This window comes from Pseudonaja textilis, chromosome 3, assembly GCF_049901715.1.
Source record: "Pseudonaja textilis isolate UNSWEBS1 chromosome 3, rPseTex1.2, whole genome shotgun sequence".
NCBI classification, from domain to species: Eukaryota; Metazoa; Chordata; class Lepidosauria; order Squamata; family Elapidae; genus Pseudonaja; species Pseudonaja textilis.
The window spans coordinates 18,400,280-18,416,935 of record NC_141992.1 but is presented as its reverse complement, the minus strand read 5'-3'; the positions used below and the strand labels follow the sequence as shown (position 1 = coordinate 18,416,935).

Sequence of the window (16,656 nt, the reverse complement as noted above, 5' to 3'; positions counted from 1 at the left end):
TCCATCTTTCCAGATTCACCTCCTTTCCAGTTTCTCCCTTATGTCCACTCCAAGATGAGGACAATGGCTCATGAATGCAAGGAAAGATATCTATCACAGTACTTTCACTTAACTTTCAGTAAATTGTTAGGACAACCCCACTCATCACTGTACCAAAAGAGAGGTCAGCTATGGGGAAAATTATGATGCTGTAAATTTGCTCTACAGACTGGGGGAAGGCATCTTAATTTTACTGCCTGGATATCTCAATATTAAGAAAGAAAATGGCTATTTATTTCTTGCCTGTTTTATAAGACATGGGAGTGAAGGGATTTGGGATTTTTGAGTTCTGGACTAGTTTGAGGCAGGTTTGATAGAATCACATTTCTTTGCAGGTGTGGCTATGGAATAAGAAATCACCCAGAGTCCCATTTCAGAATGAAATGAGCAAATCAATCAATCAATCAATCAATCAGTAAATGTTTAAAAAGTCAAGATGGGAGTTTTCATTGTACAATCACAATCATCTTAACTGTTTTGACAATCCTCTTTGGCACCCCTTATTTCTTTGTGATACACTTTATTCTTTGTGCTTTCCTGCAATACGTTAATGTCAAATGAAGCAAAGAGAACTTCAGGATGGCTTCTACACACGGGGAGTTGGGTTGTAGAAATGTGGCAATCTGGCAAACTAATGCAATCTATTTAAATTTAACATGACTGCCCATTCCAAAAATGCTGGCTGGCTTGCAATGTCGAAATATATAGTTAAAACACTTAAGAACGTGAAACAATATGTAGTGAACTGGATTAAAAAACCATAACAATAAAAAAAAAAACATTGAAAGGGACTCCATAGACATAATAACTCAGACTGGGAAGTATTACCACAGAAATCTCAAAGGAAATTTGGTACTATGAAACCTAACATATTTGTGATGGCTTTGGTTTCTTCAGGCTACAGCAGCTTCATTAATTTATGCCACAATAAATCTGTTAGTCCTTATGGTATCTCTTTATTCTTTGTATTTTAAGGAGTAAGATGTCACTAAATTCGAGCCATAAGGGCCGGAACATAAGTCTGGAACTAGAAATCATTGATGCCTGTCCAAGTTTAGCTATGACAAAGAGCAAGAAGGGGAAAAATATGTTGGGTGTGATTGCCTGCTAAGTAAATATCCGGTTATACAGCCAACTAAATAGTTTCTAAGCGGATGCCATTGGCATACTCACAGAACAAGCAAGAAGACTGGCAACAGCTTTTAATGTCATATGCTCTAACCTTGGCAATCTAAGGGAAAGCATGAGAGTGACAGTGGAGACCAGCTATTGAGAAGGCAATGTCTTTGAATCTATCCCCATTCACATGAAGTCATTAGTCTGCTTTGTCAAAATAGGCAGCAAAAGGAAGGGCTGGGTATTAGTCATTTGGAGAGTAAATAAGAACCACCCAAGAACAATTCAAACAAGTTTACAGCATAGCATACTCTGCATTTCAAGACCTTATAACCTCTCTCTCTTAGCCTCAGGGACAAGCCTCCAACTTTTTATGCACCTCACAAGATTAATGCACAAATGACTGCCCTACAGATACCTGAGACTTCAGGACGAGAAATCTGGATTTGCAGAAAGCTGGCATAGCAAATGGTTGGAATAAAACACCCCTTCTCCATCTGTCTACTCCTCAGATAAAAGTGATCCCTCCTAAATAATTGAGTATGTATGTATGTATGTATGTATGTATGTATGTATGTATGTATGTGTATATGTACACACACACACAAACACACACATGAAAGGAGTCATCCAAAAACATTGCCCCAGAGCAGTGTGGAAAATTAAAGCCACCGCTTGCTTGTTGGCATATCTCACCAGACCAGTGGTGTGATTCAACCAGTTTAACAACCGGTTCACCTCTCATGTGCACCCAACATTTAGAAAAGACAATTTTTAGCTATAATACTTGCCTTCTGCTGCAGCCCCAGTGAGTAAAACAACTGAGGTGCAGCAAACTGCTCTGCCACACAAATCAGCTGTACTCAAGGAAATAAAGCACAGGAAAAGGGCAGGGCCAAATGATCACCAGAATTACCATTCTCTTGAACTGGTCCGAACTGGTAGAATCCCACCCCTCCACCAGACCTAACAGACATTATTAGTGGACTCTTGCAAAATTATTGAATCCTGAAGGCTGCAAAAACCAAACATTTTTGTCTCCCTTTCTTTCTGAAATGGTTTGTGGTTTGTACTTCTGAGCATTGAATTCCTCCATAACCATTTTCCCTTTTATGTTTTCTATAAAAAAAGACAGGTTTCTCTCATGTTAAAGTCAACTTCAGGTGATTTCACAGACACATCAATGTATTTTTTTTGGTTGCAGATAGAACAGATTTATCATTGGTTCTTCCAGGATGTCTTCTGACTTCTCTTTTCTGGAGTCAGAAATCTTTGGTATGGATGGCACTTCATCAGAAAATCTCCAAGTTGTAGGCTGGACTGAGAAATCAATACAACCAAAACTCGTGTGTGTGTGTGTGTGTGTGTGTGTGTGTGTGTGTGTGTAATCAAGCTCTATATTGCTGCCCCCCAAAACAGCATTAACATATCCAGGAGTTCAGCATGTCTTAAAGGAACCATCACTGTTTACACAAGCTAACAACTAACACCTCTACAACAACAAAAAGAAGGAAGATAGCACTTTATATTAGCAAAAGTAGGATATCCAATTTTGGCTATTTTAACAGTTGTGGACTTCAATTCCCAGAATACCTCAGCCAGCCATGCTGGTTAGGGAATTCTGTAAAAGTCCATACGTCTTAAAGTTGTCAAGGTTGAACACCCCTGAGCTAAAGTGTTGCTAGAAATTACATGGAAACAGCACAGCTACCCCTTATCCCCTCTACTACCATATTATTATAAGTCATGTCACTTTTACTCAGAGCTTTTTAACACACCCAAATTTAGCAAGGATCAAATATTTTTATTAGTAGTAAAAATAATAAGTTGTAACTAGGTAGAAAACTCATGCATTATAGGCTGGCTTATTAAAAGATGAGAAATTTGAGTTTTGAAGTATAACTCAAAGATAAACATAACCTGTTATTTGTGAGCAGCTTTAAAGGAAAATGGAGATAGTGACCAAGAGGCCTCTCTGTCACTAGGGCAACACCTTCAGAAGTAAGGAGAAAGGAACAGGCTTCTTCTGATCTGAGTTTTTCTGCTGTTCTTTAAAGCTTGAAATGACAAGGGCTTATATGTATGTGTGTGCACCTTCCAGTCAGTGTTGACTCTTGCTGACTGCCTGGATTAGTTCCTACACTTTTCCTGACAATATTTTCTCACACTTTCCCCCTTCCTTTGTTCTTAGGCCTGAGAGAGAGGGACTGGCCCATGGTCACCTTAGCTGTCTTCATGCTTAAGGCGGAACTAGAACTCACAGTTCCCTGGTTTCTAGCCCAGTGTCTTAACCGCTACATCAAACTGGCTTTCAAAAAATGGCAAAACATACTGGTTATCGCCTGTTGTTCAGTTCACCTGTAAGAAAACAAAACTCTAAAAAAAAACCCACCCTACAACAAACAATAGATAGAAACTCAAAGTAAACCATTCCAAACTCGATTGCAGAAAATAGGACTTCAGCAACAAAGTGGTCAATGCCTGGAACTCACTGCCTGACTCTGTTGTTACATCCTCAAACCCCCAAATCTTTAACCTTAAACTGTTTACTGTGGACCTCACTCAATTCCTAAGAGGTCTATAAGGGGGTGTGCATAAGCACACCAGCATGCCTACCATCCCTGCCCTACTGTTCCCATTTATTCCTACTCATTTATTATGTATATACTTATACCAGTTTACACTTACATGTTTGTATGTTATGCTCATACTTATACTTGTTTCATGCTTGACAAACTAAACTAACTAAAAATAAGTAAACAAATTACTTTTAAATATTATCCATCCACTTCCTATGGGCTCCAAAGCAGCCTAGTCTAACAGTTCATTTTGTTCTCATAAAACGTCTCATTACTTTGTTTGCCAGAATGGTCTTCTTCTTGGAAAGCAGGGATGGGAATTGGGTTCTCCCCAGTTCTGAATTTCATCTGCTGCTTCCCAGAGAGGATTGTAAACAGGAAGCTGGCTAGAGGAACCCTGATTTTTTTCCCCAGCTCAGTGTACTACGCAGTCTCATTTCTTCAGCCTCCATGAATTGGCTCCATGTTGTAAACTTTGGGTGATAAGGACTAGTAGTTATGCTAGCCCTATGGCCAAGTCTTGAAGACCCTGCAGTGTAAAAAGCTGCCAAAATCTCTGAGAAACACTCTTCCTCCATTGCACAAGGCAGAAGAAAAAAGGAAAGGAGAAGAAAGAAGGAAAACAAGCCAACCAACCAACCAATCAACTGATTTGCAGTGTGTAGTTTTTATGTTTTGGTAGTGAGCTTAAAAGTAACGTTAAAACATACTTCTTTGATAAACTGGCCAGGACGCTAATAAATGCTATTTAAACACTGGTAGATATTTTAACATTAAATAATATACATACATAACATACAAACAAATTGTACCTTGCCTGTGTTTGCAGAATGAAGTCTGGCTCTGTTGTGCTGTTGATCCCTTCTGGAGCTGTTCAGCCACAGGTGCTGCAGTGTTTAAAAGTCTCTTCCAACAGGTACCTTGCTTTGCCTTGAGCAATATTCAGAGTGGGTAAACATTAGGTACAGCTACATGGATTGGGTGGAGCTTTGGACACTCAGTAGCTTTAGTCAGCTATTTATTTTTCTTCCTGGCCTCCGGGGCAATTCTAGTCTGCTCTGTTACAAGCATGCTTTCCACCATTAATAGTGCCTGCCGGATTTGTAGGACCTTTTTTTTAAAGCAACAACAACAACAACATACAAACAACAGAAGACCGTGAAGCTTACAGACAGTTGTATATCTTTGGTTCCTTGGACCAAAAAAACCCCAAACAATCCAGTGTGTTTATGCAGAAAGAATGCTCAAGACATTTAATGGGAGTTACCTAGGGAATATAGGATTGCAAGAATGTGGCATATCCACATGAACAGGAACTGGAGCAGCTGATGGCTTGCTATGAGCAAATTGCACAGCTTTTTGAAGAAAAAGCCTGCTTTAATTTGGATTCTATAATCTCAACGAGGGCTTGTTCTGTTGTTTTGAATTATTTTCACTTTATAAAATTGTGGGATAGTATGGAGACTATTGACTGCTTATTGGATCCTCACCCTTCATAGATGATTGGATCAGCTGGAATAGCACTTAAGGGAAGTGAAGAATGTCTCTTTGTAGGTAAGATGCATTCCATCCTATATGCAGCATCCCTTGATCTAGGAAATCTGTTTTGTAGGCAGATTACATTTTGTTTCTGGAAAAAGTGGTTAGTAAAACAGTAATCTTGCAATTTGAGAGATATCTGGATGATTTTGAATATCTGAATCCATTTCAGTTCAGGTTTCAGCTAAGATACAGTATAATAACTATTTTAGTAGCACGTTGATTTATATCAGGGGTGTCAAATGCGCATCGTCATGTTGTCATGTGATGTATTGCAACTTCCCCCCTTTGCTAAAATGGGGGTGGGCATGGCCAGTGCAAGATGCATCTGGCCCGTGGGCTGCAAGTTTGACACTCCTGATTTATATCCAATCTAGAGACTGGCTAGGAAATAGTACAACCCAGCTAGATATTTTTCATTGACCCTGACATTGGCAAATAAAGCCATCTTTTAGCAATAGTTCGGGCCCTTCCTTTAAGGCCATGTCCACTGTCCAGTTAACACAATCAATCAATCAGAGGAAAACTGGAAGGGACCTTGGAGGTCTTCCAGTCTAACCCCCTGCTCAAACAGGAGACCCTATACCATTTCAGATAGGTCGCTGTCCAGTCTTTTCTTAAATAGCTCCAGTGATGAAGGACCCACAACTTCTGAAGGCAAGCTGTTCCATTGGTTAATTGTCCTCACCAGGGGTGGGATTCAAAAAATTTTAACAACCGGTTCTGTGGGTGTGGCTTAATTGGTGGGTGTGGTTTGGTGGTCATGTGACCGGGTGAATGTGGCTGGGCGTGCCCAACTCAATATCACTCACATTGAGGCATGCATCTCCTCACCTGGCTTCTCATCACTGTGGGGATGCTACAACAGTCGTAAGTGTGAAAAATGGTCATAAGTCACTTTTTTCAGTGCCATTGTAACTTTGAATGGTCACTCCACACAAGCAAAGTACCAGCAAAGGAGGGAAAAAAAACTCCAGAGACGTTCCTGAGACAGGAAGTCTAATCCTGCCAAGAATGTAATAATAGTTAATGGAGAAACAGTTTCTGGGAGCAACACCAGAATGTTTCCTACCTGCCTTCTTTGCAGGATTAGGCCAGTAATTTCTTCTAACAGCTGGTTCTCTGAACTGCTTAGAATGTTAACAACCGGTTCTAGAGAATAGGTGTGTACCTGTAGAATCCCACCCGTGGTCCTCACTGTTAGGAAGCTTCTAATTAATTTCAGGTTGCTCATCTCTCCTTGATTAGGTGATGAGGAAACTACATAACTACATTTCAGCTCTCTTGTCTGACAGGGTACTAAATTATCTTGCATGGGTCACCATCTATATGAAATTACAGCAAGAAATAAATCAGATTTTGGAGTGGAATGATGACATTCACCACTACTGCTCCTCCTTATCTAAGTCAAGGAACAACTGACATCCTTATATGTTGAAATTTAATAGTGGCATCATCAAGGAAATAATCAGAGATCATTTCATCAGAGATCAGTGAATCAGAGAAAACAAGATGAAAAATGTTCAGAAGGATGGAAGTGCTGTTTAAAGTATTTAAACCAAACAGACTGTGGAAAATGCCTCAGTTCCCAACAGAGGACATCTACTGCCAACTATGCTTAAGTTTTTAAGTTAAGTTTTAAAAGAAGAGATTGGGCAGCCATTTGTCTGAAATGGTATACGGTCTCTTGCTTGAGCAGGGTGGACTGGAAGACCTCCAAGGTCCCTTCCAACCTTCTGTTGTCTTGTTGTTCTATTATTCTGTTGTTATTCTATTATTCTGCTAAGGGAAGCCTTTGACCTTAAGGTTGATCCATTCCACTTCCAAATTTCTTTGAGATTTTAAAATATTCATAGAAAACAATTGTCCATAAACCTATGCCTATTTCCCTTAATATGCATTTTGTTCTCCCTTACTTTATACTAATATATTTTGCAAACAATTTCCTCTAATGTGAGCATTCTTTTAACTAATTTATGCATTTTTATATAGATCGGTTCCTATATTCTTTCAAAAATATTGTCAGCAACATTACAAAAGCCTAAGAAGTGCATAATTAAATAAATAAATTTACATGTCCCAAACTGCCCTCTTACTTTGGACATGAGTGGTTTTGGACAGGGGTGGGATTTAACCGGTGTTACTACCAGTACGGTGTAACGTTTTTCACTCAGACACTGAATTTTCCAAAACCAAATACCTTTAATCCAAATCACAGATTTTCTATTTGAGTCAGTACCACCCATTCAATTTATAATAGGACAACTTAAATAATGATATGTTCATGTATATTTAATGGAAAAATCAGGCTAAAAGAATGTATGATGCTCGCAGCATATTTTAAAAAAAACATGTTACTCAAGGGATCCATGATAAATAAATAAAAGGTAGTTGACCTTCCATATGTAGTTCTCTTGTTTATTTATCAAAGAATCCATCACATGAAATTCCTGGTTTTGTTTTTATTATGAAAATCTATGACTTGAAAGTGAGTCAGAAGTACCTGCAAAGTCATGGATTGTTAAACCAATTTACACAAATTACATGGTAAGCAAGATTGCTCCATGCCCATATTCTTAAAATATATTTTAATCCTTTCCTCTTCATACAGGACCTGTATGGTAAAAAGGAATTTTGACATTTGTTCTCTCCATTGGATAGAAATCACAATTCCAGAGAAGACTAGACAATCTTTGTCATCTAGACTAAATAGATTAGATTAGATTAGATTAGATTGGAGTGGAATGGAATAGAATAGAATAGAATAGAATAGAATAGAATAGAGTAGAGTAGAGTAGAGTAGAGTAGAGTAGAGTAGAGTAGAGTAGAGTAGAGTAGAGTAGAGTAGAGTAGAGTATAGAATAGAATAGAATAGAATAGAATAGAATAGAATAGAATAGAATAGAATAGAATAGAATAGAATAGAGTAACAGAGTTGGAAGGTACCTTGGTGGTCTTCTAGTCCAACCCCCTGCCTAGGCAGGAAACCCTACACCACTTCAAGCAAATGGTTATCCAACATCTTTAAAAACTTCCAGTGTTGGAGCATTCACAACTTCTGGAGGCAAATTTTTCCAACGATTAATTGTTCTGTCAGGAAATTTCTCCTTAGTTCTAAGTTGCTTTTCTCCTTGATTAGTTTCCACCCATTGCTTCTTGTCCTACCCTCAGGTGCTTTGGATAATAGCTTGACTCTCTCTTTGTGGCAGCTCCTGAGATATTAGTAGACTCCCATCATGTCACCCCTAGTCTTTCTTTTCAATACTCTAGACGTACCCAGTTCCTGCAACCATTCTTCATATGTTTTAGCTTCCAGTCCCCCAATCTGCATTCTTTCTAGAGTCTCAACATCTTTTTTACATTGTGGTGACATGAATGCATTTGTTCCAAGTGTGGCCTTACTAAGGCATCATAAAGTGGTATTAACACTTCACGTGATCTTGATCCCTCTGTTTATGCAGCCTAGGACTGTGTTGGCTTTTTTGGCAGCTGCTGTACACTGCTGGCTCATATTTAAATGGTTGTCCACAAGGACTCTGAGATCCCTACTATTGAGCAAGGCATCACATATACTGTACCTGTGCATTTTCTTGCCTAAAGGTAGAACCTTACTTTTTTCACCATTGAATTTCATTTTGTTAGATAGAGCTCAATGTTCAAGTCTGGAATCCAACTCTTAATTGATTTGATTGTTATAAACAGCAGCTTCCTGCTATCTTTTAATGGGAACAGATAAGATTTGAGTATGCGTTCTACCCTAGCACATCACAGTAAAAAACAAATTAACCTCCCAAACACCTCCTTACATTAGCTACATACACATGTGAAATGCAGCACCATCCATATTGGCCTCCTACAAAATGTTGAATCCAAGCCTTCATCATTAAAGATTGACTTTTCCTGCCACAGAGGAATCACAGAATGATCTCCATGACTGAAGAACTAGAAATATCCTGGCATGATCTGACTGCTTTCACAAGCTCTTTCTAACAATAGTGATTTATAATGCTCGATGATATTATCTGCCCAATGCTGGGGTGATAGATCATAATGAAAACAAGCTAGATTATATATATATATATATATATATATATATATATATATATATATATATATATATATATATATATATATATATATATGTGGATCTTTGTTGTGGTTCTCAGTAACTGAAGCTAGTCATTCATCATCATCAGGCCTCTGTCTTTGGTCTGCTTTTCAGAGTGATCACATCACTCTGAAAGCAAGAGCCAAAGACAGACCTGATGATGAGATGAGACTCATCGCAGTCACCTCTACCAATCTTACGCGAAAAAACAACAAAGATCCATACAAATACCAGGAACCTCAGAAAACAAATATATATATATATATATATATATATATATATATATATATATATATATATATTATATATGTATGTATGTATGTATATTCTTAAGTTTTCGCGGGTACTTACATGTATGGCATTCAGCTTTGTTTGGGTATTTTCCCACGTCATTGTAGTTGTGCTTTTAAAGTTGTAGCAACATTTCGGCAGAATCTCATCTGCCATCACCAACTAATATATATATATTAGTTGTGCTCTTAAAGTTGTAGCAACGTTTCAGCAGAATGATGTGGGAAAATACCCGAACAAAGCTGAATACCATACATGTAAGTACCCACGAAAACTTAGGAAAACATATATATATATATACAAAATACCACTCACGCATCATCACAAAATCTCCAGAACTTTAAAGCTTACAAACTTGAAATTTGGCATGTACGTTCCTCTTGGCTTCTAGGTGCTCACCGATAAAGGATTTTTTGAAATGACCATCAGAGCATTATTATTTTTTATATTATTATTAACACGCTTTGATGCTAAGGAGTTCTACTCCCCCTCCTCACCTGAAAAGAAATCTGTTCCAAATGCAAAATACAAGCAGAGGAGAGGAGTTTTAGTTTTAGTTTCACAGCACCAAACAGCTTTAGTACAGAACAGTTGAACTAAGTCATGCCCAGGCTCCTTGCTGTCTCCTTCTTGTTCACACAGCAAATACTACTTCAGTTTCCAAACAGCCCTCAACTCTCTCACACACTGACAGGACGCTATCCAGATGAATACTGAAGGATGCTGGTAGGCAGAGGCAGAATTTTTTTCCTCCTTATTCTCCTCCTCAAAAACTAAGCCCAGCCACAGAATTTCATAGTGAAGCACAGGTATTGAACTAATTATCCTATAAATCAGTAATAAAGAAATGATCACCTTGACAATTCTAAGTATATTCTCACAAGCATCAGATGCTAAAGAGAGGTGAAGTACATTAACATTATATTATAATTGGAATAATTGCTGACACTTTGTTGTTCAAAGCTTCTTCCAGGGATAATTCAGTATTAATCCAATTTAATTAATGTAACAAAGCCATGCAGTATTTTTCATCCAAAGAATTTCTGTCAGTTTAAATCTTCTGGATATTCCCCCTTTCCCCCCCTTCTTTTTCCATTGTACTATTTTAATATTTGAGCCACTAAGAATGGCTGATCAAAGAATTTACACTTTTGAATTGTGGTATTGGCATAAATTACTGCATATACCATGGACACTGAGAATAAATAACAGATAGGTGTTAAATCATAAAAATCCAGACCCATCACTGGAAGCTAAAATCATAAGATTATGTCTGACTTATTTTGGTCATATTATGCATACAAATTCATTGGAGAAGGCAGTGATATTAGGAATGGTTAGTGGACAAAGAAGAAGAGGCAAAGAACATGCTGGTTTGATAACATCAAATCTGATGCAAAGCTGAACATACAACAATTAAAAGAAGCTGTGCTTGACAGGGTAACATGAAGAGCACTTGCCTATAAAGTCACCAAGAGTTGGACACAACTAAACAGTTAAAAACAATGGCAACATTTAATATTACTTCTATTTATGGTCTCTGCACATTTCACTTGATCAAAGATACTATACAGAACAGAAAAACTTCAGGATATAAATTGTACATTCTGTGCTGTAATGTATTTCATTGTTCATGCATGCCAAGTGATAGTTGCTTTAATTCATCCAATCAGTGAGCTATTAATGTATTCTTTTATTTATTCTGCAAATGTTGAACTATGACTTCTGTGAACTGTGAAAAGCAGTTTTGAGTTTTACTTCTGCTAATTTCATGGTCCTATCCATGTAGTTTTCTTGACAATGTTGAAATAGTTTCCCATTGCCTTCTTCCAGGGAGCTCCAATTTTGTGATTTCCTGATAGGTTCATACTGCAACCTAGCAAGAACGCATGAATAATCAAAATAAGGAAAAGGGAATAGTAGGAATTCGAGCTCCATCTCCTTCCTCTCTTATCTTTACCCATTCTACCATCTCAGGTTCCAACACAGTTGTTTTTATAACACTCACAACATGAGCATAGTTAGAAGTCTTGTGACATCAGAATGCTTTTCCTGGTTTCTGCAATCAGCATCATCCCAGGCAAGGTTTTTCTTTCTTTCTTTCAGATTTTGCCACTGACTGAAAAAAAATGACAGAGTAGGGAGGCCAAACAGAGGAAATTAAGGATGGCACAACATATGCCTCCCATTTCTCTCTCCACCTTGAGACCTTTAAAGAATAGTGTTTATCTTCAAGGCTCCTTTTATGTAGCATGGACTGGGTGAAGTTGTGGGTGCTCCAACACTGGAGGTTTTGAAGAAGAGATTGGAAAGCCATTTTATTTATTTATTTATTTGATTTGTCGATCGCTTACAAGAAAATAGATATAAGTATAAACATGAGTAAGAATACAGGAAATAAGTACAAATAAATGGGGACAATAGGACAGGGATGGGAGGCACGATTGTGCACTTATGCACGCTCCTTACAGACCTCTTAGGAATGGGGTGAGGTCAATAGTGGATAGTTTGAGGTTAAAGGAGTGGGGGTTAGAGGGTGTAACAACAGAGTCAGGTAGTGCATTCCAGGCATTTGTTCGGAATAATAAAGGATTTCCTGATTGGGCAGGGAATTGGATTAGAACCCCCACACCGAAGTCCCTTCCAACTCTGTAATTGTGTATTTTAAGGGCAGAGAAAGAGCTGGTGTATTGTTTCCATCAAACTGTTGTAAATAGATCACAATGTTGCTGCAGAGAGATTTAAATGTGCCACGATCCTAGCTTTACGGTCAGAACTAATGCATTCTCTGCACTAATGCTAATTAACTGGATCCTTAGAGGGACTAATCTTTGATTTATCATCAATTATCAGGATGTTTTCAGACAGGCTCTGCCCTGGGGTATTTGTTCTACACAGTATTCTCTTTATTTGCTTTGTGTAGAGGATTATTGTGCTATACTGCCTCTAGAGTTTGGCGCTACCATAGCTTCATTGTGTCACCTGATGTGCCTTGATCTTGGCCTATTTTCCACATTTTAGTTATAAATACTTCCTTAATTTCTGCCTGCTTGAAGATAACATCAGCACGTAAAAGAGAGAACTCATTGAATACTGGGAGTTGAAGAACAAAAAAGAACTTCCACTCATTATGAAATGCTGCTTTCTAGGCAAACGATTCAGGAAACAGAACTGTGTGTGTTTGTGTTCAATATATTCTTTGTTGTGCTCTGTCTCTTCTCTCCCTCTCTCCCTCTTTCTTTCTCTCTGATTTGCTATAGGCTTATTGTTTCTGAGCTGCAAAACCCCTAACCACTACAAAATGGGAGCAAAAAGATATCAAAATTATTAACAATTTTCTGCCACCTTGTGATCATCTGGATTATTACAGCTTGAGATCTGCAAAAACTCACCCATTTCCTTTCCCTCTTGAACAATACTTTATAAGCCCGATTAAGATTAGATGTTATTTAGGGAGGATTAAAGAACAAAATCCTCAGCTTGAAGATATCTAGGAACAAAGGGATTTGCCCTCAAGATGAATTGTGATGTTTAATTTTGAATTATTGGCATAGCTGTAAGAGTTTTGGGACTGTTACTTTTGACAGATGGTATTAATATTCCTGGATAGCGGAAATGAAGGAAGACTGCTAACAGTGCAGATTATTGCTGAATCACTGTTGACTGTGAATTATGAACAATTAAAGCAGAACTCAAATTTTAAGATTCTGGATATGAAAACTTAAATTGTGCGTAGATAAGCTCATACTAGAATTTAGTGAAGGAACAAATGGTTTTGAAGTGGCAGGAGGCTTTGTTCAGTTTACTAGAAAGTACAGGTAGCTCTCAGCTTGTGACTGTTCATTTAATGTTAATTCAAAGTTACAATGGCCTTGGAAACAATGATTAACAGCCTATCCTCAGAATTATGACTATCACACCATCTCCATAGACATATGATAACAATTTGTATGAGAAGGAGGAAGAGGAGGAAGACAAAGAAGAAGAAAAAGAAAAAGAAGAATTTTAACATTATTATTAATTTTTATTTTTTTAAATAAAAGTCAGACGGCCCAGGATAGTTGGACAGGTCATTTTTGTATCCAAAGATATTATGTTCCTTATCCTTGAATAATGCTAATTCCCAGGTCAAACAGTCTCAAACAAAACCTCATCCCCTCTAATTTGCTTGTGAGAAGGACACCTCTCTCAGGCTCATGATAAGACTGCCCTTCACAATGAAAATTTTGCCCGAAGTGATCATCGTGAAAGAAACCTCTAAAGTATTTGGGATGGGGGCTAGTTTTGAAAGAATGTTCAAGCTGAGAACAGTTATTTCTTCATGTGGGAGCTCCACAAAGAGTCAAGGATACTGTGTCACCAACCAGAACTGAAACAGGAACACATTGTGAGAATGCAGGAGTGGTGGGTGGGGCAGGCATTTCGGGAACACAATGGTCCTACTGTCTGAACTCTTTTGCTATCCCACTAGATAGGCCCCTACGATTGCAGTACTATGCCAAATATTTCACCCAGTGAGTCCAAGTTCCTATATAGGGAGTAATGGTGATGCCAATACCCTCCATCCAAGCAGTTGTGGTTTCCTATGACATTATTTTTTTGGACATTCTCATGCCTCCACATACATAACCTGCCATGTTTTTCCATCTTACATTGAGTCAGCTGAGATCTTCACCCCTGTAATGGGCAGATAACCAAAGGCATTTTGCTCTCCACCTTGGCTGGTCAATCAATTTAAAAACTCCAGCTGTAATGGTGAGCTGATTTGATTCATTTTATACAAATCTAATCTTTAGAATAAATCTAATCTTTCATTAGATTTAGAGTTGGATCATGCTATTCTTTCAGGAGTTTATGGCAGTGTACATATCCTTTAGTTCTTTCCAGTGGTGGGATTCAAATTCTTTTACTACTGGTTCTGTAGACATGGTTGGTATGCATGGGAGGAGAAGGATACTGTAATACCTCCATTCCCTCCCCACCCCACTAACCTGCTTTCCAGCTCTGTTCTCCTGTGCAGGGCAACAAAAGAAGACCCAGCCGATCAGCTGGGAGTCGGGAGGCAGAGAATAGATGGGGGCAGGGCCAGTCAGAGGTGGTATTTGCCAGTTCTCCGAACTACTCAAAATTTCCACTACTGGTTCTCCAGAACTGGTCAGAACCTGTTGAATACCACCTCTGGTTCTTTCTCAAAAGAGGAATACCACAGCATAAGTTGGGCTGAGAAGTAGCCCAAAGAAACCTAAGCCTCAAACGATAAATAAATACTTGGTTACAAATGTGTATTATGATGCAAAGAATTTTGCAAATCAACATTCAGATGAAACCAGAATTTTTCTTACTAGGATTTATGGATAGAAACACCTTGCAGACAATTGTTTTTATATATTGTATAAATAAAAGCAGCAAGGCACAAAGGCACAAAGACGGAAAAATGTAGAAACACACACAACTGGCCTGTGAAGATGGTAGAGCTTGTAGATAAGGCTAAACTGACTTGTTTGGTTTGAAAGGGAATAACAATCACTTTTATAAAACACTGGAAATCCTTTATGGACTTTTTGCTGAAGATAGATAAAAAATGAACTAGTCGTTTCTGAAGTTACTGATTTAAAAGGGCTGTAAATGGAGAGAACGGAACTATGCTATATAGTTTTGAAGGGGGAAAATGCTAATAAGTATGTCTGTAACAGCTATAAGTAAGGTTGAAAGTTGCTTCTTTAAATACTTTTCCTTTTCTTTCCTCCCCAACTTGCTTTTTGTTATTTTCATTTTTCCTTTATCTTTCTTCCTTTCTTCCTTTTCTTTTATATTTTTTTTCTTTTTATCTTTTAATGTAATTTTTTTCTTTAATAAAAAAATAATTGGTTTTGTTATAAAATGTAGTTTTAAGAAGTCTTTTTAAGGAAGAAGGAGATGGGAGAACAAACGCAAGTACAACTACAATAATTAACAGCAGGTGGCAGCCTTTAATTATTTTAAGAACAGGCTCTGGGATCCAATGCTGCTTCAGAAGTTTCATTCTTGGAAAAAGGAGATTCTTTCAGTTTTTTGGATGTTTGTGTAAGTGTGTGTGTATGTGTCTTGCACTAAACTATGGCACAAACATGCCCAGGACACATATTTTTCTACTATTTGCCATGGTGTTACCTTCATGTAGACCACATTAAGCCTATAAGTGAGGTGGGGTCAGGTTATTCTTATCAGTATTAAGGTAGCATTATCACCTTATTCTATTAAAAAAAAATATTAAAGTTTATTATAAGATAAAATACAAGTGGAAACAAAAATCAGGAAAGAGCAAGGAGGAAAAAGTGCAGAGGTAAAGAAAGAAAAAGTAAAAAGTAGCCACTTCCAACTTAATCAGTTCAGACGAATACAAAGAAAGTTACAAATTCAAACCTTTTGCTTCTAGTTCATTCAAACCCTTTCTATAACAGCAATGTTAATCTAATCGTCATAATCTAAAATCAAAATTTCATCCCCCCACCCCCATTTCAAAGTTCATAAAACATTTAAAGAATTAAAAGCCCAGAAGCTGTTTTTGGGTGGAAACAAAACTATTTAACTTTCTTTCTTTCTTTCTTTCTTTCTTTCTTTCTTTCTTTCTTTCTTTCTTTCTTTCTTTCTTTCTTTCTTTCTTTCTTTCTTTGATTTGTCAATTGTTTACAAGATAATAAGTATAAGTGTATACATAGTTATGAATACATAAAATGGGTACATATAAGAAAAATAAAAGAAAAATAAAAGAAACAATAGGACAGGGACGGTAGGCACGTTGGTGCACTTACTTTATGTCTTTAATGAAGACGGTCCATTTTGCCATCTCTGCCAACTCCAACTTCCCTCCTTGTGGGAATTGATGTGTCTTTTTATGCATATCTAAAGCTATCCGGGAACTTTTAAATGAAAAGACAATGTCACATTAACTACAGATCTTCCAGATGGCAGTTTAGAACGGGATATCTCTGACAGAGATGCATC

General features: G+C 37.6%; 1 protein-coding gene across 8 annotated transcripts in view; it reads right to left on the bottom strand.

The window, feature by feature from the left end:
- BCAS1 (brain enriched myelin associated protein 1) overlaps nt 1–4,670 on the bottom strand; it is a 49,585-nt gene extending 44,915 nt beyond the window's left edge. For 4 of the 8 annotated variants that reach the window (XM_087928982.1, XM_026697473.2, XM_087928983.1 and 1 more), the window contains exon 1: nt 4,547–4,664. The gene's annotated coding sequence lies outside the window, so the exon portion shown is untranslated. Of the gene's footprint in view, nt 1–4,546 lie in introns of all 8 variants that reach the window. The other 4 variants (XM_026697476.2, XM_087928984.1, XM_087928981.1 and 1 more) reach the window with 3 other exon arrangements.
- Nucleotides 4,671–16,656: the final 11,986 nt, after the last annotated feature.